This window comes from Ochotona princeps, chromosome 21 (genome assembly GCF_030435755.1).
Source record: "Ochotona princeps isolate mOchPri1 chromosome 21, mOchPri1.hap1, whole genome shotgun sequence".
Lineage (NCBI taxonomy): Eukaryota > Metazoa > Chordata > Mammalia > Lagomorpha > Ochotonidae > Ochotona > Ochotona princeps.
In genome coordinates this window covers 17769578-17794328 of record NC_080852.1, presented here as the reverse complement: position 1 = coordinate 17794328, position 24751 = coordinate 17769578, and the positions used below count along the sequence as shown (strand labels likewise).

Genomic DNA, 24751 nt, shown 5'->3' with positions numbered 1-24751 from the left:
GGAGCATGCTCTAAGGGTTCTGCTCAAGTGGTTTCAATAGTTCTGAAATGCTATTAGTCTCACTGATCCAAGGATGAGAAAATCCTTTCAAGATCCATATGGCTAACATGGTCTACCTTAGAGTCTCCATTGCCTAGATACATGTTGTAGACACTTGGCTGGGGTAGGTGAGCAATTTGTTCTGTTCTCCTTCCTCTGCTGTGGCACTAAGATGTCCTCTGTAGGTTCCAATGGACTGCCACATTCTCCATGTGCATCTGGGCATGCTGTCCACTACTCCATCTTAGCCCCTGAGGAGGCAAAGTTCTGACACATGTACTCCCTGGTCAGACCATAGATCCTATTGTTTTCCCTACAGTTGCAGTTCTGAGTCAGTGGTTCAGTTGGGGGATCCCCAAATAAACACTGTCTTAGGTATTTCCAGACCTGACTCTTGTGTGTACTTGCCGGTATGAAATCCAGCTCAGTCTGTCATCCACATTAGCCTATGCACACACTGGTAGTTGCAACTGCTGGGTCAGTCCTGTCTACAGCTTCTTCCCTTACATAAATCAATGGGTGCTGCAGCCCAGCCCAATCCTGCCCACTACACACTCAGCCCTCACATACACCAGCGGGAACTACAGCCTAAACAGAGCAACCTCCAATAACCCCCACCAGCCCCCCAGCCCTGGTTCCTGTGCTTGCTAGTCTCTACAGCGGACTGGTCCAGTCTGTCCTGCATCCCATTCAGCTCTCGTACATGTTTATGGGTGTTTTAACATAGCTCAATCCAACTGACTCCACTATCAAGTCCACACTCATACTGGAGGGTGCACTTTCCAGGTGGTTTTGTAGTCTACCTTGACAGGATTTGCCACCAGTCGCAGCCCTTGTCAGCTGATGCTGTGGCAAAACCCAACCAACCTACACTTCATCTTGCTCATCCATGAACCAGTGGGTATAGTCAAGTCAGCCCAGCCTGGCTCTCCCCATAACCCAGTTCACACACAGGCCAACAGATGCTGTAGCCTCGCCTGGCCTGGTCTGCCTCCAGTTCCAGTTCTCATGCTCACCAGTGGCAGAATTGCCCAGCAGCAGATTCCCTCAACAGCCCTCCTACCAGGCTTGAACCCTGCACCCGCGTGGGAGACCCGGAAGAGGTTCCTGGTTCCCGGCTTCTGATCGGCGCGCATCGGCCTGTTGCGGCCACTTGGGGAGTGAATCATCGGACGGAAGATCTTCCTCTCTGTCTCTCCTCCTCTGTGTATATCTGGCTGTAATAAAATGAATAAATCTTTAAAAAAAAAAAAAAAGAACGAAGAGTGGACAATAGTTACGTTTGCTCCCACTCTATCTCATCTCCCACATTTAAGTTCGTAGTCTGTGAAATTCTCTAGTTTGGGAACTACTATAACATAAAGCAAATCTATTCTGGGAGGAAGGCATTTGGCAAGATTGTTACGATGCCATCTGGGACATATACCCTATATAAGAGTACCTGAGGTCAAGTTCCAGAACTGTCCCATTTCAAGCTTAGTGCTAAGGTGCACCCTGGGAAGCAGCAGGTGATAGCCCAAGTCACTGGGTTCCCGACACCCACATGGGAGACCTGAATTAATTCCTAGCACCTGAATTCGCAGTCCAGCCAGCTCTACCTATTGCAGCATCTGAGGATTAAATCAATGGCTGGGAGACCAATCTCTACCAACCTGTCAGTATGTATGTCTCTCTAAGCCTTTCAAGTAATCTTTAAAAATCTACATTCTAGGGCCCAGCACGGTAGCCCAGTGGCTAAGGTCCTTGCCTTGCATGCGCCAGGATCCCATATGGGTGCAGGTTCACATCCTGACAGTCCCATATCCCATCCAGCTCCCTGCTTGTTGCCTGGAGAAGCAGCAGAGACAGCCCAAAGTGGTGGGACCCTGCACCTGCATTAGAGGCAATCTGAAGCCAGGAGCCAGGACCTTCTTCGGGGCTAGGCTACCATGCTAGACCCAGGACATAACTTCAAATACAAGATCCCCATCCCTTGGAAGAGAATTGAGGCACCTTCTCTCTAAACTACAACATGAAAACATTTCACAATGAAAACTAAAGAAAGGGCAAGTCCAGTGGTTTCTTAGGATAAATCACCACTTTAGAAGCCCAGATCCTGTACCAACTTCCTGCTAATATGCCTGGGAGGCAGTAGATGATGGACTAAATATTTTGGTTGTTTCCACCTATATGGGAAACCTGGTTGCAGTTCCTGGCTCATGAATTCAGCCTGACATATCCCAGACTGTTCTAGATATCTGGGAAGTGAACTAGCACAAGGAAGATTTTTTTTCCTTTATTTCTTCCTTCCTTCCTTTGTTCCTTTGCTAGGCTTTTGTGCTCACTCCATCAGATAAATGAATATATGAGTCTAAAAAAAAATCAAGAGAAAAAGGATAAGCTAATGTGTCTTCAAAGAAGATCAGTTTACTTTTGCAATTCTCTCCCTTATTGGAAGATTCTAAGTATTTCAGACACTGCCAACTACACCCTGGGAGGCAAAGTCAAAAGGTGCAATAGGCCAGGCAATAGGACTAAGAAATTAAGATACAGCTGCCCACTCCTATTAGTAGCATAGCTGCAAGGCCAGAATATTATGATTCACTTGGGCTTCATGTGGCTGAAAAGATATAGGCTTCAAAAAAGGCTAGACAGGCGAATAGATAAATAAACTGTGGACTGTTCACACAATGGAATTTATATAGCTGTCAGATCAAAGCGAGTAAAGGCACATGACAATCTATATCGACCAGTATTTTTTATAGGAAAGGAAGAAATATAATGTATATTTTTTATTTGCCTGGGTGCAAAGATATAAAAACTCTAAAATATGGTTACACTAAGGGAGAACAGGACAGAGGTAATAGTAGGGGAAAACAAATATTTTTTATAACTTTAAAAAATTATTTTATGATACATTTTCATAGGCTCTGGGATTTCCCATACCCAAACTTCCACCCTCCCTCCCCCAGCTGATTTCCCCTAAATTATTACAGTAGTACAGTCCTTCATAAACAGAAGTCCATTACTCTGCTATTTAAGCGTATTCTGATATTGAAGAAATAGATGACAGCAGAGACTCCAGCATTCTATATATTTAACAGTTTCATTAGGAATTCATCTTTGATTTGGAAGTACAGATGCATATGAATTGTATCTTCACATCTGGATATATTAGTCTCTATTACACAGTTACTATACATCTCCTTAAATGAAAAGCCACAAAATAAAATCAGCAGCAGGGAAAAAAAATATGACATTTATAATGCTATGAAGTTAAATAATATGCTACTGAATGACTAATTTGTCACTGCAGAAATGAAAAAGAAAGTTAAAAACATTCTTGAAGAAAATGATACTACTGTATGACCCATGAGCCAGTAAAAAAATGTAATAAAAGAAAAAAACTACTTTGAAGAAATGAAAATAGAAAATATCAAAACCCACGAGGCGTAGCAAAAACATACCCAATCAAGAGACTACTGGAACTCACAAGAGACTTTGGCAGGGTAACAAAATACAATGAACACAAACTGATGGCACTAGTATACACAAATAACTCCATGGCTGAGAAAGAAATTTTAACTAAGCCCCTTTAAAATAAAGAGAGGATTCTTAAATACCTTGGAATTAATCTAACCAAAGAAGTGGAAGACCTCTATGATGAAAACTATAAATCACTGAAAAAAAAGAAATAGAAGACATTAAAACTTGGAGAATGCTGGCATTACAAGTAAAACTACACTGAGTCACTACATTGGCTCCAACTCCACCTTCGAAAGGAATTTATCTAAGAAATATTGAGAGATTGTCACATACGCACACACACAGAACACATACAAAGATGTTCATTGCAAAACTGTCAGTTTAAAATTTTTTTAAAATCTACATCTAAAATTATAAAGAATTATTGAAAGATATTATGGAACAATTAGCAATACACAGTTGCTAAAAAATCTATATTATAGGAAGACTATGGCCAAATACACAAAAGTATTAATAGCACATAGGAGTCTTCAAAAAGTTCATGGGAATTGCTTATTATGAAAAAACTATATCAAGATTTTAAAAACTTTTGGAACTAAAATAAACTTATGTTTTAATCCTACTTAATGAAATTTTTTTAAGAACTCTCATATTTCTTTTCAATCATTCCCTAATTTTTCAGGAAAAATTTTAAAGTATTTTCAGGAAAATTTAAAGTATTAAAAAAACTTTAAGGTAGGCACAGAGCAGGATGATGAGTCAGAAGTCAGTTATGATGCACAATATACATGAGTAATGCTAGATTTTTTGTACATTTGTACATCAATAACTAGACAAAAATTATACCAAAATGACCTTTGAGTAGCAATATTATCACGGACAAAGTCCACTCCCTATAAGCAATACATATTATTTTTTTCAGTAAGAGAAAAAAGTACTACTATTACTAATCAGGCTAATAGCATTCAGAATAAGGGACATTTCTCATTCACATCTCTGTTCTCTAACCCTTCTTGACTCTTTGAACACAAACGATGCTTCCCTCAGCTACAGTCATCCTGTGACCATAAGGAAAGGGCAGAGAACACAGCAGGTACATGCTCCTTCACACTTCTGAGCTGCTGGACCACAGCCACCCAAGGTGGGCTTATTACTATGCAGTTGAATAAACCTCTCTTTTAGCCAGCCTAAATCAGATCTTCTGCTACTTGCAGCTGAAGACACAATGGCACCCTTAATAACGTATGACATGTATGATGGTAACATACCAAATAACAGTGTTTACTAACATAGTAAGCAGTATCTGGAAACATATTTGCATACTAAATAACACATGACTCATTAAAGTTAGTACAGGCAACCTGTCATATTATCTTGATAAACCAGCAGAATGTGAATACTAATATGGGTAACTGTCTCACAAGCTTCTGGTTTTATAGTCTCTTCTCTCAAGCTCCTGGGAAGGTGACCCCAGGAAAAGTGAGGATTCTAGGTCCAAAAAGAAAACACTGCAGTGAAAAAGTAGATGCAGCATGGGATGCAACAGCTATAGCTACAGCTTGAAATGTGACCCACTATTTTCACTATCTTAAGAATCATGAATGTGATCATTCATATATGCAAATATTATTCATTAACATGCATCAGTTTAAAAAGGCAGGGGAATCTAAATGTTAATCAATTGGAATTTGTTAAGACTCGCAGGGCAGGTGTTTCGCCTAGAAGTTAAGGTGTCCACATCTCACTACAGGAACACCTAGCTCTCGCTCCTGACTCTAGGCCCCTGTTACCGTAGACCTTGGAAAGCAGCAGTGATAGCTCCAAGAAACTGGGTTCCTGATACCCAAAGAAGAGAGCTGGACTGAGTTTCCTGTTTTTGGCTTCTAGACAGCAATTGCTGGCATCTGGGCAGTAAACCAGCAGGTGGGAACTCACACCGCCTCTCTAACAAAAAGCTTATTTTTGGGCCCGGCGTCATGGCCTAGAGTCTTAAAGTCCTCGTCTTGAACACACCGGGATCCCATATGGGCGCCGGTTCTAATCCCGGCAGCTCCACTTCCCATCCAGCTCCCTCCTTGTGGCCTGGGAAAGCAGTCGAGGATGGCCCAAAGCTTTGGGACCCTGCACCCGCATGGTAGACCCGGAAAAGGTTCCTGGCCCCTGGCTTTGGATCGGCACAGCGCCGGCCATTGCAGTCACTTGGGGAGTGAATCATTGGACAGAAGATCTTCCTCTCTGTCTCTCCTCCTCTCTGTATATCTGACTTTGTAATAAAAATAGTAAATCTTTTTTTAAAAAGTTTATTTTTAACTTTTAAATAAGTTCATATCTAATACTTGGCAAATATTAACAACATCGAAAACTCACAAAATACAGCAAAGAGAAATATAAAAACTACTTGCAAAACGATCTCGTTTTAGAAATGTAACAAATGCCATGTAATAATAAAAATGGAAAAGGCACACACCAAAATCATGAAGAAATGGAATGCCAATGTTAATTTTTAAACATTTCTGTTGGTCAAATCTTCAGAAATAAATTTATTTTCTTATGCAATTGGTAACAGAAGTTCTTTTTAAATGAGACCTTCTCAGAACACTCTTGGCTCTTTGATCAACATGTTAGAGTTCCTGACATCAACTCTGTCTAATATCTGTTTGCAGATCAAAAGGAGTTAACAAGAAACAATTCATTTTCATGTTTTAAAAATAGAACTGGTGTTAACAACTACAAGCTAAGTTGCAGAAATAATTTTAAAAATCTGTGTTTCAAAGTAAATTTGCATTCTTTAATTCCATAAACATAGATTTGATGCTGTTGGTCTAAGAAAAAAAATATTGATGTTTCCTTAAATAAACCTTATATTTACTGAAAATTCATCCCTTTACTTGAATGGGAATGATCTTGAAAACAATCAAAATGAATGTTAATTTGCTAGGTCATTGATGAAAAGCAATTCTATTGATATTCTTGTACTCATTCATTAGACTTCATTATACAGAAGAGTAGCTACCAGGCAGATCTAATCTGTCAGCCAGACTCAAGTGCCCTAGCAAGGTGGACGAAGTCCATACCATAACCCTATTATTTCCCTGCTGGGTGTCCTTCAGCAATTATGTGACCTCTCTGAGATTCAGTATTCTCATGTATAAAACAGTATATGTATCACAAAGTCTCTATGGGAATGAAATGAGAGAATTCATGCAATGGTCTTAGTTCAATGTCCACAGTAAAACAATATCTCATAGGGTGATGGACTGTCTGGCATTGTCTGTGCCAGCAATGTCAGGACGCACTTGAATAGCAGACTGATGGACTTATGACGGCTTGTGAAGGACTATGCTACTATAATGCCATGGAGAAAATCAGTCAAGGGGTGTGAATTTGGGGATGGGGTAGTTAAATCCTAGACCCTATGGAATTGTACCATGAAATTCGAAAATTTGAATTAATTTTTTAGGTATTAGTTAGTATTTTTAAAAAACTCTGTCTCAGGATGGATGCTTCACACAACAGTGAGGATGTCTCTTGGGCTGCCCACCTCTCACTGTCTGGTTTGAATTCTAGCTCTGTTCCTGCCTCCAGCTTCCTACTAATCAGCCCCTTGAAAGCAGCGGTGATCCATTTAGTAGTTGGGTCCCTGCTACCTGTGTGGAAGACCCAGCTTGAGTTCTCAGCTCCCAGCTATTGCAGACATTTGCCAGAGGGAGGTGAGGCGGACAACCATATATGAGATGCCCGTCTCTCTGCTTCTCAACTTGAATAAAAGTGGTAAAGGCACGGTCTCTTCTAACTAGCTTCCAACTAACATATGGAGACAGATCATGAATCTGGCACATCAGATTCTAAAGAGACCTCATCATCCCAGCTTAAGAACCCATCTTCTATACAAATGCCAGACTTTAAAATGTAGATTCAACATCCTTTGTACACTGCTCCTGAAATAAATGAGGCATTTAAGGGAAATGTGGGGACTTTCAGATTACTAGAAATCCTTAGCCTGTCCATCAAAACAGGCAACATCTTCAAATAATTTGTATATCCAGTTCTTTCACAAAAAGGACTTTTGTATTCAAAGTAGTGTGATTAAAAATAAAAAATACAAACAACAGCTAAAATAATCACTAATGTGCATGTACAGCTGAGCAGGCACCAGGAAGTATCCTGAATGTTTTCTCATATTATCTCATTTAATCTGCAAACAAATGAACAAAGTCGGTTCTCCTTTCTAACTACATTTTTCACATAAGTAAGCTGAAAAACTGAAAGCTGGAAAACTGCTGAGACATAAATACTATACATAATATCCTGTATTTACTGTATGTATATATTTCAGTGTAACCTAATAACAACAGTTTTATTAAATCAGTGTGATGTGCTGAATATAGCATCAGATGCTTTCCAAACATCCCCTGATTTTACAACTTTGCACTACTTCCATTTAATGAATAAGGAAACTAAAAACTTCACTGAATTATCTAAGATTAGACAGAGATCTTTCTAGTCTCAAAGTTAGTCATTCCAGAATTATCCTTCCAGAAAGGGTGGAGGAAAGCTTTAATCAGATCACTGGAGCTCTCTACCAGGTCACAGGACGTTGGAGAGGGACATGATTTCATAGCTATCAGATTCAGACACCACCCACCTTCCATATGTGTAGACTAGAGAAGAGAAATTTGTGAAAGACAATGGAAAAAACAGGACTAAACCAACCCAGGCTCCCCAGTGGCCAGCAGCATGCTCTTTCAGAGACCAAAAGAGGTTCTCTCATGTTGAACCAGCCATCCAAACAGGAAGGAAAGCCTGTCAGCTCCAGCATAACAGCCTGCCCTCCCTCCCTCTGCTGCCCTACCCCCAACCCTGGGTACTGCTGCATGTGCTTCCTGGCACACATGGGGTAGTGCCACCATCAACCAAGAATACTAGAGAAGCCTGGAGGGAGAATCCATGGTGAAATCAGGACACACACACATCCTTTCATGAGCTGCACTGGGTCCGTTTCCAAAGCAATTCTCCTCAAATAGAATTAGAGATCAATGGAGGATGGTTTGCTCAGATACATGTGGGTTTCTTTTGTAGACACAACACAACCTACGTCTTTAAGAACATGATCCGAATCAACAAATTACCTGCATTTGTTTCAGATTCAAAACACATCTCTCCTGGTTTTGTACACTAGATCAAAATGAACTATCTCAGAGAAATATTTTTTAAAATAGAGTTTAGGAAGGGCTAAAAAATGTATTCAGCATTATGTAATCCTCAAAACACAACAACTGCTTCCTTTGCTTTGATTTCTAATATTTTCTTTGATGACAAATATTAATATTTATCATTTTTCTGATGTTGGGCTAAAGAGAATTGTGTTTGAGATGGCATTAAAATATTACAGTACTGTGGATGTGTCTGTTTCCTAATTTGCATTCTAGTCTTCAACATCAACCAGCATGTATATTTTATGTTGAATTCTGGGTTGTTGTTCATGAATGTTTTCAGTAAACTTTGCATGGCCAGAACTGATGGACTATACACTTATTTGAGGACCAAAACGAATCTGGGACTTCACCAAATAATTGGTACTAATGGGAAAGGACACAGTCTGATGTTTCAAAGTGAAAACAGGTACCCACATGTAAGCATCAGCCAGTAGTAGTTTACAGAACAACAGTCCGGATGAACTACCTTTGATTCTAAGATTAGCTATCTGTCAGGCGCTAGGTAGGGCATGATTTAATTTTACACAAATAGTTTTTGTGTGATCTTCATCAGAGCAGTATCATCTCCAGTGAGTGCTTTGTTCAAGGTGATAGTATAAATGACAATCAGAGCTAAAAATCTGCCTTCAGAGCCAGAGAATAGACTGTTTTTTACAATCTCCCCTTCAAAGTCCTTCCTTGACTCTCCAACATTTGAAAATTCCTATTATCTGCACAGCATAAATAACCCACCTGCATAGGGCAGCAGCCTTCGGGACAACCCAGACTTTTAGATCTTGATGGCAACAGTAAGACATAACTCATTCTGTCTATCAGAGGCTGTACATTGCTTACATTGCTCTGTGCACAGAACAGCAACAAACAGGACCAACACTATTCCAGCCCTGGTGGAACTGTCTAGCAAAAGAAGACTAAAAACATCAACACAATAAACAGAGCATTCTCCTCAACATAAGGAACAAAGCAGAGGTTATGCAAGTTCACAGAAATGGTGAGAAAGACTAAAGTCTGAGATTTTGTGGAGGTTATTTACTTATACACGGTACACAAGCAGTATTCAGCTAATAGCAGAAATGACTCATATCCAGTAATGGAGGCTAGGCCATCAGTAGAATAATACAGCGCAAAACACTGTTTAACACTAAGTTACAGCCCTGATGTGAACCACTTACCCAAAACAAGGCCAGGAGCAAGGGGAAAGGCCATTAGCAAAATACACAGATGATAGTCCAGAGAGAAGACAGGCATTGACAGAAAGAGGTGAAATAAAAGCAATGGTGAAAGATAAAGGACACAAACAAGAAAAAAGGTCAACAATTTCCACCAATTCTGTGATCCACCGGGTCATTTTTCCAAATAAGCAAAAAAAGACTCCTATTGAACCCATCATGCTTCCTTCAAGCTCTTTAAAACAATCATGGAAGGAATAATGCCCAGATATTGAAGCATACGCATTTATATCTTCTTCCTTCAACTCAACACTAGATCCTAAACTGTTCTTCAGTCCTTTCATTCTATTCACATACACTGCTACTGTAAGGACTTTGCTCTTGATTTTTTTTTAAAAAAGATTTATTTATTTTATTTGGAAAGGCAGATGTACAGAGAGGAGGAGAGACAGAGAGGAAGATCTTCCCTCCAATGATTCACTCCCCAAGTGGCTGCAACGGTCGGTGCTGTGCCGATCTGAAGCCAGGAGCCAGGAGCCAGGAACTTGTTTCCGGGTCTCCCACGCGAGTGCAGGGTCCCAAGGCTTTGGGCCATCCTCGACTGCTTTCCCAGGCCACAAGGAGGGAGCTGGATGGGAAGTGGAGCTGCCGGGATTAGAACTGGCGCCTATATGGGATCCCTGCACGTTCAAGGCGAGGACCTTAACCATTACACTATCGCACTGGGCCCTTTGCTCTTGATTTTCACTGCCATATGACAGGAAAGTCAGATCACAAAAAATAGGTGCCTGGTAACATACCATGGACAGAAATGGGTATAGAACACTCTGTGCTGAGCTGAAAGATAAAATTAGAAGGAACTGGGTTATGAAAATGAAGCATGGTGTCCAAGGAATGTATTAACAAGTAATAGATGAACCTATGCAGAAGGTAGGTGTTAAGAAGTCTGGACTATGAATGACATTCTGGCAAGAGTTAAGAAGAAAGAAATCAGAAAGCAGATTTGCTCAGAGGAGAAAGTCAGTGGCAAGAACATCTGGACAGCAAAACATAAGACTTGGCACAATAGAGAATAAGATTTGCACATAATAATACTCCCCAAATAATGAAATGCAAACTCCATATTTAGACTTGAAGGTCCTTCATGGCCTGTGTCCAATCATGGCCAATGTCAGCCTGTACTGGTGTTTTTGGTTTTTTTTTAAGATTTTTTTAATTGGAAAATCAGATATACAGAGAGAAGGAAAGACAGAAAGAAAGATCTTCCAGCTGTTGACTCACTCTCCAAATGGCCACAACAGCCGGAGCTGAGCCAATTCAAAGCCAGGATCCAGGAACTTCTTCCAGGGCTCCCACATGGGTGCAGGGTCCCAAGACTTTGGGCTATCCTCAACTGCCTTCCCAGGCAACAAGCAGGGAGCTGGATGGGAAGTGGGGCCGCCAAGACATGCACCTGGTGCCCATATGGGATCCTGGTACATGCAAGAGGAGGACTTTATCCACTAAACCCAGCCTTTTTTCTATTTGACATTTAATCATTGCATTGGTTTGCCTGTGTACTGCTCATCTCCTCCACTTGTTTCTAAGAGAGTAAGCACTGTAGATTGTTCACTGAGTTATACACAACTGCAGAGTGACTGATTCTACTATGCCTAAGTAAAAGTTTATAGAATAAATAAAGCAGTAATAATGAGTGAAGCTACTCATACCCAAGAAAATGCAAGAATACAATTGGAGTGTGGCTGGCAGGTCAGATTATCAGGGGTGGCCCTGAGTCAGAATGGTTCACTTAGAGAAATAAGGCCACCACCACGCAGGGACTCACAGGCATGGTTCACTGAGCCCCATAGGAGATAAGGGCAGATCACCCTCCAGAATCAAGCCAGACTTTGTAGCTGGACCTGTTGCCAAACTGTCACCTCATACTCCACCACCTGCTTGCAATAACTGAGATGATTAGCTGCTTCAAGACCCACATCCCACTCTTATCTTGCCTGCCACTAGACCTAGCACAGGCATAGAAACTGCTTCTACCACAGCAACAGAGTGCACTGCTGAGGACCTACAAACTTGGCCAAGCGTAAGTAACAGATTTTGCTTATGCGAATCCCTCCAACCATGGAGCAGTACTCCTAACACTGAGGCCAACTAATATATCCCAAGGGCTTCCCATACACAGCATGACTCAGGCATTCCTACCTTCACAGGTAGTTACTACCAAAATTCTCATCTTAAAGGTGAGAAATGCCAAGTGCCCACATCTGGTCATTGGTAAGTTGGTAAAGTACATGCCTTGAATCTACAAAATTGTCTCTGTTGGTTTAAAAGTAACTAAAAGGTAAAATAGAGTGATACTAACTTAAAAATAGCTAGCAGTTACCAAATACTTGTTATGCAAAAGGCTAATGTTTTACAGTTTATCCTAATTCATATCTACTTATGAAGCACTTTCATCTGCATTTTACAGAGAAAAACAAAACTCTGCAGGCTGAGTAAAAAACTATCTTGCCAAAGACAACCCTACCTTCCCCCCCACACACACACAGTACATATATGTGTGAACTCAAAAGACATTATTCCTTACATTGAAAACATAGTAGCAATCTGAGAAAAACAATCTTTTCTAAGTGTGGCTAGCAGACCAGCATTATCTGTATCACCTGGTAGCATGCTGAAAATAAAAAAGCTTCTGTCCTCACCAAGACCCTGGAGAATAGCTCTAGCCAGTCTTTGACCCATAGGACTTGGACCCAGCTGTTCTGTCTGCACTAGGAAGCCAAGCACAGTTAATTCCTCCAGGCCCCGGAAACCTTGGCCAGTTGCCTCCTGGAAGTTCAAGGGGCTACAGGAAGGCTTAGTGCAACGGAAGCTTTAGCCCATGCTCAGCAGAGCCAAGAGAGGACTTCAGCTGCAGATTTATCTGTGGCCACGAGCTGCTGAAGCTTCCAGGCTTAACTTTCACCCTAGAGGCAGAACAAACCAGCAGCTGGGATTTTAAATTGCAGTCTCCACCTGTTGTTTTTGCACCCCATTATCATGTTCCTTCTTGAGAAGACAACAGCATCTCCCTTTCAACAAGGTTCTTCTGTGAGTACAACCACACAAGCCGCATAAGGGAAAACCCGGGGTGTACCATTCATACATACTAACATGGCAACTGTGGCCCCTGAGCCCAAGCCAGAGGCAGCACTGCCCCATTTCCTCTGGGTGAGCCTCTGCTTGCCAGGCCTGGGAGTACACTGCAAGCCTGGCCACACACACTATCCCCACCCACCAGCTACACAAATATTTCCAAGTGGAACACAAACAACTGAAGCTGGTACTTCTCCAGTCCATTGTCAATACTGGGGCATTATACTCAAAAGGAGATGTTCTAGCCCAAAATATTCAGCTTCTTTAAATTTGATTTTAAAAATCCAAGTTCCTTAAAGTGATATATTGTATGTCTAATTCATATGATATTAAGTTTGGAATTTGAGATCTCTTACAAAAATTTACTTAATGCAACAATGTCTCCTTTTTAACATTAACCATTTGGACAGCTTCCAGGCCAGTATTTCTCTGCTTAGGCTACAAGTTAAAGTCACCAAAGCAGGTTCCACACACATCAACTAACTTTGGAGGATGGGGAATTGGTGCATGCCTTGGAACCTCAATTCAACAGTGCTTGAATATTATTACCCAAGAACAGTTTAAGGTATCCTAAAGAAAATTTTAAGGGGGTCTCATAGTTTACACTTCTAGGCAGAAAATTGAAATCAGTAGATCAAACACAGGGACAATTTAGATCTGCCTCTCTCACATGACAAAATCACTGGCTAGGATATACTTTATTTTATTTATATAGATATATGTAAATAATTTTATTTATATAGACGGCTACAAAAACAAAAACCTTGCCTTTGCCATCAACTTTATCTTTGTCATCGCTGTTGCTGTTGCTCCTCTTCCTTACCCTCAATGTGGTTCCTTCTTTCTCTTGATATTCTCCATTCTCCTTGGATCAATAACTTCTTTCACTCACTCCTGGGTGATGATGCACAGGAACCAAAAGTGCTAAAGGGGCTGAAATAATCTTATCCCAACAGGTTCCAACACTTTCTGTCTTCAGGGTTCTAAGTGTGTATAATTTATATATACATACACACACACACATACACATGCACGCACACACACACACACACACACACACACACAGAGGCAGTGGTGCTTCTAGCCATGGTCCTTCAGCAGAGTCTAGAGAAAACAGGAAGCATTTATCTTTTCAAAACTGAAGGCGTAGGAAGGAGACTACAAGCCTCACAGAAAGTGAAGTTTTCGCTTGCACTTCATATTCCATACTTCACTGACTAAATGACTATGGACTATACTCTCCAACAACTACAATGTGAATGCATTAAACCTCATAGGGGAGCACTGATACTTCAGCACTATCTGTGATGGTTTTTAACTCCAAAAGCTGCAAGTCTAAGAAACTGCAAAATCTGATTTTAATAGAACTCTGATTGCTAAAAGAAAGACATAACTCCAAGAAAATCAAGTTGGCAGAATAGAGTAAGGACACGTTTAAACGGGTGGAGAAACATTAGCCAGGGTGAAGTAGAGAGGGCACATTCCAGGAAATAGGAGAGGAGAGATTAGCAGCAGAGGGGCACCTGATGGACACAAGGAAGCAGCAGAGACAAAGGTGGGGTGTTGCAGTGACCAGATACTCCAGCGGCATTCAGCCAGCGGCGATCTGTTTTTCTTCCTGTTGATTTTGTTTTGTCGCTTTTCATTTAGGGGGATGTGTAGTAATTGTGTACTGGAGACTGTCATATCCACATTGGAGGATACATTGCAGTGTGTATCTCTACTTTCTGATTGAGGATGGACTCCCGGTGAAAGTGTTATATGTGTCTTAACAAGGGGATGCTGGACTCTGTCATTGTCCATGCCTGCAATGATAGACTTATGACTGTTTATGAGAAATTATACTGTTGTGATGATATTTGGGAACTCAGTGGGGGGGGGGAGAATGTATTTGGGAAGGGGGTAAGGAAAATTCTAGGGCCTATGGAACTATATCATAAAATGATAATGATAATTTAAAAATGAAAAAAATGCCAAGACAGACAGACAGACATAACTCCATTACAAGGAACAGTAACAGGGCCTGGCACAATGGTTCAATGACTAAATCCTCACCTTGGGCACCCCAGCTGCTCAACTTGCCAACCAGCTCCCTGCCTGTGGTCTGGGAAAGCAGTGCAAAATTGTCCAAAGCCTTGGGGACCCTGTACTCACATGGGAGACCCAGAAGAAATTCCTGGCTACCAGCTTCAGATTGCTCAGCTCCAGCCACAGCAGCCATATGGGGAGCAAGCCAGCAGATGGAAGACCTTTCTGTGTCTCTTCTCTTGCCTATCCAGTAAAAATAAATAATTTTTTTTAAGAAAAAAGGAATATTCATCTTCATTTCCAAAATGCTGTTAGTGTGTACTTTCTATGAACTTCTCTTAAGTTTCTCCATTTTCTGTTATTCTTACTTGTTCATTGATAAAATAATGGGGGCTGGCATTGTGACACAGCAAGTTAAGCTCAGCACCTCTGATACCGGCAGCCCGTATGAGCAGGGGTTCAAGCCCCAGCTACTCTGTTTCCCATCTACCTTCCCACCCCTGCCAATGTGCTTAGGAAAGCAGAAGATAGTCCAAGATTGTCACCCATGTCAGTGACCCAGAAAGAGATCTTAGCTCCTGACTTTGGCTTCACATAGCCCTGGCCTTTGTGGCCATTTGAGGAATAAACCAGAGGATGATAGGCCTCTCTATCTTGGTAACTCTGCCTCTCAAATAAATAAATGAATCTTTAGTGGGAGAAAGAAAGCCACTGACATAAATGCAACATACACTAAACACAGGCAATTTAAAACACTATTAAAACACTCCAGGAAGTACATTCTTCCTTCCCCACTTTATCTTTTTCTCTCTGGGGAATCAGCAAATTGGAAAAAAAAAAAAAAAAGAAATTTTTGTGCTGGGTGATATAAACTCAGCTAAGAATGCTTCTGTATCCTTGATATAAACTTTAAGCTAAAGTGCTCTAACAAATATACATGTATGAATCGTCTATGAGAAAAAAAAAAACCTTTTGAAACACAAGGGTTGTGAAAAAGAAGAGAATATGCCACACAAAACTAGGCCATTTTGACACCGGTTACTTTAAGATCAAGTCAAGAAACAGCAGGCTCCTTCCTTTCTCCCTTACTTGGCTAATGGCAGGGTGTAAAAGTGACACAGCTCCATGTGTAAAGGAGGTCCTCTCTCCTCACCGGAAAGGAAACTCTTACATGAATAGTCAGTCTTACTCATCAATCTTTACTTACCATGCATGCTCCTTGTCATTGGTTCTCACTTATCACAGCACCAACCACCTGCTCCTACCCTAGGAACTCCTGGCTATAACCACCTCTTGGGAACTTTGACTTCTTTTCTTTGTAGTCCCTTGTAAACACACCTAAAAACAGCTCTTTATCATAATCTATTTTTTTTTGTCTAATTTCCAGGTCGATAAGAACAAAACCCAAGAGTGCAGAGGAAGAATTTAGTATTTTGCTTTGTTTTGGTTTTTTTCCTCCAATACATACTACAGATAACACAAAGTGAGCAATATTTGATGAAATTCACTTAATTACCCTGACATGAAATGGAGGTTGGGGGGTAACAATTTAAAAAAAAAAGAAAGAAAGTAAAATTTACATAGTCTGGTCCTCTAGGCTGAATCCTTTTAAGCTACTGTATCAGAGTAACAGAACATTGCTAGTAAAAGGGCACTGTATTTTGCATTTGTATTTAAATGTGAACAATCATTTAAACCTTTTTGAATAACAGTGCAATGGATCATGAAAAGATATACCTTGCTTTCTCTGGAACATGTTTTGGGGGTTTCATATTTTTTTTCAGACACAAAGAATGAAACTAACTAAACACCAGAAAGAAAGGCACAACCTAAAATGCAACATAAGGAGAATCCTGAAGGAAGTAGGCAAGCTAGAGATACAAGTAACACATAGGAAAAAGAGGGTCCCTGGAATTTTCACCTCAACAGGACATAACATGCAGTGGGTTCATTAAAGTTCATGAGACCTTCTCATCTCTCTACCTACCAACACCTCCAAACGCTTCCTTCCAATTATTTTCTCACCCAACATGTCCCTTTACCCATTTTCTAACATTCTTTTGCAAAACTACTGTTACTCAATGCTAAATGCACTTTAAAACCACCTGGGAAATTTAAGAAACAAAACACCAACACCTGCCTCCACTCTGATTGAATTTCTCTGTATAAAACCAGACCCAAGTGATTCTATTCACAGCCAGTGCTGTGAACCACTGGTTGGAAAGCAATTCAAACAAATTAGAGTTATATAAAGAAAGAATATATTTCCATTTGCTGTAAAGGCTCCTCAAATCTACAACTTAATAATCAGATATAATATATTGCTTTAAACATCCCAGATTTTTCCATCAAAATTTCAAAACACTCAATTGCATGTTCTGAAATGTATCTATTGTCCATGATGGGTTTAGGACATGCTATCTCAAAATATTTCAAGTTAAAGAAATTTGAAAAAACGACAGAAGTAGAAAACTCATTCTCACTTTCTCCTCTCCTCCCCAGAAACAGGTCATAAAATCAAGAAAAGATTTATCTGTCCTTCACCTGAGGCAGATGTTAAGACCCTCATGTGTTGGGCCCGGCTGCGTGGCCTAGTGGCTAAAGTTCTCGCCTTGGGCACCAGTTCTAATTCCAGCAGCCCAGCTTCCCATCCAGCTCCCTCCTTGTGGCCTGGGAAAGCAGCCGAGGACAGCCCAAAGCCTTGGGACTCTGCACCCATGTGGGAGACCTGGAAAAAGTTCCTGGTTCCTGGCTTCGGATCGGCACAGCACCCGCCGTTGCGCTCACTTGGGGAGTGAATCATCGGACGGAAGAGCTTCCTCTCTGTCTCTCCTCCTCTTTGTATATCTGACTTTCCAATAAAAATAAAAAAATAAATCTTTAAAAAAAAAAGGCCCTCATGTGAAAGGCATTTTCCCTATACTTGAAAAAACAAAAGAATATTCTTTTCACTGAAGGCAAAGAGTTGCAGTAAGTAGTAACCTGATGCAACAGGCCTTGTTATATGCTAGAATTAGAATAGGATATGGCTCCCAACTCATTCAAAGACATAGGTTACTGATAACGAAAATCATGGAAACTTAATCAAATTACAGTGCTTGTGAATTGGGCCTAGCAGAAGGACCTTAGGTCATTGGTTGGCACAGACCCTTAAAGATAACTCTCATGAGAGGGTTAGGTGTAAAGGAAAAGTTGAGCCCATCCTCTCTCCTTCCTAGATAGTCACATGATCCCTTCTCTGCACAGTCTCCATCACTGCCGTTCCCGGTCCTACTAGATGGCCTAACCAATAGCGCCAACCCAATCTTGGACTGTGAACCTCCAAAGCTATAAACCAAGATAAGTTTCCTTCCTTCATAAGTAATCGGCAAAAAGCTGACTAATTAATTACATATATTTGTCCATTTCCTATGACAAAATACCTGAGGATGCTAATGCATTTTTTTAAAAGAGGTTTATTTACCTCACCATTTTGGTGATTGAAAACAGAAAGCACAATAGTAAGCCCTTTGGCCTCTGATGAGGGCATTCTTGCCTGTGTTACATCATGTTGGAAAGACACCATGATAGGAGTATATGCAAGATAATGAGGAGGGAGACACACCATAGCAAAATAGGAAGCTGAGAGTGGTTCGAGGTTAGGCTCACTCCATTATAACAACTCTCACTGAGAAACTAACCACAAATTGGATGAGAACCATCTTTAGCCGTAATTATTTTCCTCTAGGCCCTACCTCTTAAAAGTCACACTACCTCCTAATATCACCACACTGAGAACAAGCTTCCAAAACATGAAGCCTTAAAGATACATTCAAACCATAGTCAAAACACACAAACATGTTTCCTCCTGTTTACTACCATTAGATCAAATTTTTCTACCCAGTCATACGCACAACTCCACACTGCTTCATCAAAGGTGGAATAAAAATACACAGGTTTACCCATTTCCTAAGATCTCCATTTCTTCATGAAGACAGCTGTATCATATAATATGTATATTAAATAAATACACTGTTTTTCTCTTGTCATTCTGTCTTTTGCTACAGGGTCCTTACCCATGAGCCTAGAATGGATGGATATGTTTCCCTCTCCTGCAACCTAACAACACTTAAATTTCTACAAACAATTGAGGGCGTTCTAAATATGATATGTGAGAGGGAAACAAAGTAGGAATTACAGATAAAACAGAATTAAAGATAAATATGAAGCAACATTTATTAAATTGCAACTGTTAATTAAATAAGAGTAAAAGCAAGAGACACCATTTTAGGGTGCCAGTTAGTGTTAAACACTTTCCACAGGTTTCCTCCAGGAAAACTTTAAACAGTCCTTTGTAATAGGAGTCATTGCCACCACTTCACAGCTGAGAAAAGTGTCCCCAAGTCCCACAGAAAGTAAGTGGTAGAATAAAGATTAAAAGCCAGGTGTTGGGTCTCTTTTTCCACTTTTCCTCCTGCCACTTTGGCAGAGGACGAGGGTCTCTTTTTTTCTCCACTTCTCCTCCTGCCACTATGGCAGGGCGTAAGGGTTCTTTCTATCTCAGAGCCCCCTCCCATTACTAGGACGGGAGTCTCCTTTCTTTCTCAACTTTTCTAACAAATCTTGCTTAAAAAAAAAAAAAAAAAGTTTTGCTCTCTAGAGTCCATTCTCCTAACCACCATTTCCTCTCCCCCAGCTCACTCAATAGTGTCCAAAGTACTAGCTATTCAAAATACAGTCCATGGTACAGTGATGTAAGTCTGTTAGAGTTACCGACTCTCTGGTTCATTTCCGATCTGCTAAATATTCATATCCAAATTAATTTGCAAAAAGCACAGATTTAACTAATTTGTCCACATGAGCTGTTGCCTCTCACCAATTCAAAATATGCCATTGTTCCACTTATGATAGAAATGTTTGCCCAAATGTGCTTGGAATAAAGTACAAAATTCTTTGAAAATCTAAAATCAGGACTGTACATAATACCTAACAGAACCCATGTTTCTGTCTGCAGCTTTACCACTTTTTTTCCTCTAGCCTTTCATTTTCATACCTCAGGCACACAGACCTCTTTTCTGCTCATCCAATCCCAACACTACTCTCCTTTCTGCCCTCCTCCTGTCTTCTCAGCTCCTCCTCACCTACAATATACCACCACCACTCACTACTGTTCTGTCAGCTACCTTCACTCTTCTTGATACAGAGAAAGACACAAGATAAATGTTTTGAGTAGAGACAAGTGTCAGACACCAAGGGCCTTCATGGCTTCCTATGCACCCCCTCCTTTTGCTTTTGTTTTTCCCATCGCTGCTTCCATCTGCCTTGCATCACCCCTTTGCAGTAACTCAAATCCTTATCAGCAACCTTGTGGCTACTGAAGCTGTCAGCTTCAGAAATAAGTACTGTGGCGTCAAAATGGCCATTGCCCCGGGATTACTCACAAACTGGATGACAACTGTTTTACGTTAACCCTAAGACTCTTGGGATAGGACCTGGTTTTTCTAGAAGAGGACAGACAGCCCACTGACAGAAATTGCCTGTTTTTAAATGGAAGAATCCACATAGCCCTCTGTGTACGCACCAATGTCATTGTGCTGACAAGACAGGGTTACATCATAGTTCAAATGTGATGGCGAAGCTTCCTATGTTAAGAAAACAAAAGGTAAGTTCTTTCATAAAATAGATATCTGGAACCAGCTTAAACCCTAATATGGATTTTCATCTATCAGTCTACATTAAAAATCAGGGAAAAAAACACTACCATTGTTGTTATTTTGATTGCAAGCTATTCAGATGCAGACAACATGTAAAAAGCTTTAAACACACTTTTTTTTTTCTATTTCTTTATCATCACTGAATGATAGTGGGTATTTTCTTTTTTTTCTTTTTTTAAAGATTTATTTATTGATTTTTACAAAGTCAGATGTATAGAGGGGAGGAGAGACAGAGAGGAAGATCTTCCATCCGATGTTTCACTCCCCAAGTGAGCCGCAACGGGCCGGTGCTGCGCCGATCCGAAGCCGGGAACCCGGAACCTCTTCCGGGTCTCCCACACGGGTGCAGGGTCCCAAAGCTTTGGGCTGTCCTCAACTGCTTTCCCAGGCCACAAGCGGGGAGCTGGATGGGAAGTGGAACTGCCGGGATTAGAACTGGCGTCCATATGGGATCCCGGTGTGTTCAAGGCGAGGACTTTAGCCGCTAGGCCACGCCGCCGGGCCCTCGCATGCTTCTTAATCCTATTTTACAGAAAGAAATCCAAGGGCTAAACAACCTCAGAGGCAGGGCTGGGATTTAAAGCACAGACCCACTCATACCCAACCTCTACGGAACCTCTACTTTGTTTTGCTATTTAGATCACTCTATCATCTAAGAAGTCAAAGACATGGATATGCCCAAAGAGACAGTCCCTTAGAGAATATCCTCAAAGGCTGAGAATTTTCTCTGCAATGTACATGTTGAAAGGAAAGGAACCTCCTACATTTTATATTTCAAAGCCGCATTTCTACATTAAAAGAGAAAACTGAGATTCAAGAAAAAAAACATAGGAATGGAACTCTGGGGTGCTTATGAATACAATTTAACACGATGTTTTCAGATTGTTGTAGTGGTTGGGAATTGAGCTGGAAGCTGAATACTCTCACTGTCAGTTGGGAAAATACCAGGAACTTACAGGTTGATAGGGACAACCTTTCTCATAGTGACTGTTTTAGGAATGTTTATCCAATAATTACAAAACTGCTACTTATCATCTAATTATACAGAAATCATCTTTCACACAGAAGAGGTGAGAGTTACCTGCCTTATTATCTGTGAATACATAATTGCACCAGCTACGTGTTTTCTAAATGAAACGAAGAGTTTGTAGTAATTGATGCACATTTCTGATACCGTCTATTAGAGGGTTAGATTTTCACATCTCTGAATGCAAACAATGTCAGTTTTTGTTCTCAGATACCTGAAAGAATAAAAGGGAAACAGTACTGGAAGCCAAAACAAGGCTAATTCCTAAAATAGAAAGGGAGCACAGTGAAGCAGCATGTACATACATACAAATAAAGATGGGGACTCAGAAACCTTGCCTGAAGCATGCCACCAAACACTCACAGAAATAGGGCCTGGAAAAGGAGACCATTTAGGAAAGCAAGAGGCCATGTCAAATACAGGACTGGGAGCTTTTCCCTACCACTTCACACAGAGGATGCTTGACACAAAGCCATGAGTTCAAGATGGAAGACTGCTTTGGGTGTCACTTGTCATTTATAACATGAAAGAAGCAGATTTACAAGGTCCAGAATTCCAGTCCTAACCCACTTCTCCTATGTAGTCCCTGTACCCAAATAAAAATGAACATAAAAAATGTACACTAAACATTTGTTGGATAATGGAACATTACCACCTCACCAAGTATAGTAATAATTACAAGACTTTACAACAATTGCTCCTTCTGTGAAGCCTAGAAAGAACAAATTACCAGAGAACTCATTATTTAAGCCACCACACATCTGGTACTCCTGCTAGCTCACTGTTAGGGGAATGAAAATAACTCCGAACTTGGAAACAACATGCTTGACTCTAGTGTCATCTCTGACACAGACCAACTGTGTGACCTTGGGAAATGGGCTTACCATCTAGGCCAGTTTATTCCTCCTTAACAAAAATACAAAGTTTTTTATAGCTAACATTGGTGGAAATTTCACTATATGTCAGAAACTGTTTGAATACCTTTACCTCAGATTTAAACGATAGCAATGGTTTTTGCAGCTGTAATGTTTAGTGTCTAACTAAAGAGATAACATGAGATAATGGAAAGATTCTAAATTGTGTATGCAGAAAAGTTGGGCTCCCTCTCAGCTTGTGATAGAAATCTTTAGAAGCATGAACTGTCCAGCAGACGGGAATACAGTTCCAGTAGTTCTAGGCACTAGCTTAGTTCACTTGAACAAGTTGCTTAACTTTGTTAGTCTTAGTTTTCAAATCCATAAAAATGGATACAAACTCATTTCTCTCACACTCTCACAATTATACAGATTTTTACTTTTTACTATTAGCTGTAGTAACCAGGGACAATCAATCTCCCCAAGATTTTTGCCATCTGCAAATAGTAAAAGGCACAGATTATTATTAAAAGAAGTCATGTGAACAACCTAACATTAATTGTCCAGTGTTAACTGTTTGACAGCATACATGTTCCTATTTAATAACTGGGACCTCGTCGAGCTTAATAAAAATATAAAACCTGGAACAATATTTTCAAAAATTTTAAACCCAAACAAAACAAGCAGATAAACCAAAAATCCACCAAGAAATCTTTACTAACACATCTAGTGCCAGCTCCCAGCAGGTGGACGCAAAGGATAGCAGCCAACAACGCAAAGCCACATGGGAGCTGTAGTTCCAGGTAAAGGAACTAGTCACGGAATGGTAAGAACTGAGACTTCATCTCCCAAAAGACATCCTGCCGTGCCCAAGGCAGGCTGGGAGGTCGGGGTCCCAGCCCCCTGGGAAACTAGGAACCAGGCTCCAACTCCTGGAATCCTTAGCTGCCGGGCTTCTGGAAGTAAAATAGAATCCAAGTGGGAGTGTGATGTGCACTCAGTATCAGGAGAGAATCCGATAAGTTCCGACAACCTCAGCCACAGATACCAGGTCAGAACCTTTTTAAAACACCCATGGGGGTATTTTATGCTGAGACCCAGACATTTCTATGGAACTCAGAACAGCAATACCAGTGAGTCTGCAAATGGTAAACTTTCACAAGCATGAGCTCAATTTAGAATTCAGTTTCACGCAGCATTCCTGGAAGGCTGGAACTGGCAGCGTCCAGTATTTATTCCAAGGTCACACAGCAGAGGCAGAACCTGTCTCCACAGAGGAAGCTGCAAACCCGGCTCGAGTTTCACCAAGTGGGCTCCTTTTTTCCCTCACGTGGCGAGTTTAAAAGTCCCGGGTATGAAACTAAAACGAAAAGCTGTAAACTAGGTGTAATGACGTGCCACACATTTCTCTCACAAAGGAATTCAATGCTTATCCCTTCTGCCCGCCTTGTTTTTCATAACTAAAGGCAAAATTCTCTCCCCGAATACCGTTTTCTTTGTGCTCTGCTTCGCTCCTGTCAGGGGCACAGGGAAACCAAAGGTGCGCGCTTAACACAGGCCTGTGGAGACAGCGACTGCTGCGAATTACGAAACTGGTGACTACAACCACCAGGCCGAGAAACTGGCGGAGCTCCGTGCCTCAGTTTCCTCCCTTGTGAAATGAAGCACGTTAAGGGGTGGGGAGGGCGGCGCTCGGGCAACGTTCCAACCCTGAGGAGACTGGCTCGGCGCAGAGGACGGGCTCCCGCGCCGCGGGCGACGCCGGGCCGGTGGCCGCCACACCTGGCCGAGGGGGTAAGGACCAGACGCTTGTGGAAACCCAGGCCCGCGTACCAGAAACTCGGTTCCACTTGGCTGTGCCCTCTGCCCCTACCTTCCAGGGTCGTGGCAGCTGCGTGTGAACGACAGGAAGGAACGCGGGGCGGGACGCCGCCCGAGCGTGCTCACTAGGGTGGAAGCCTGAGGCACTGAGACACAGGGCGAAAAGTCCAGCGACTGGACAGATCTCCACTGGGACTACAATTCCCAGGCTGCAACGCAAGGTCGGATAGGGGCGGGTCACAAGATGGCCGCTCGTCTGCGGACAGGCGTCCGGGCCAATAGAAGCAGAGCATTCCCTACATCGAAC

The 24751-nt window shown here is 41.4% G+C and overlaps 1 long non-coding RNA gene across 1 annotated transcript in view; it reads right to left on the bottom strand.

Annotated features, from left to right (window-relative positions):
* The window catches only part of LOC131482873 (uncharacterized), a 363322-nt gene extending 338843 nt beyond the window's left edge, over positions 1 to 24479 (bottom strand). The window contains exon 1 of the long non-coding RNA XR_009247364.1: positions 24457 to 24479. This is a non-coding gene — a long non-coding RNA (uncharacterized LOC131482873). The remainder of the gene's footprint in view (positions 1 to 24456) is intronic.
* Between the last annotated feature and the right edge of the window lie 272 nt (positions 24480 to 24751).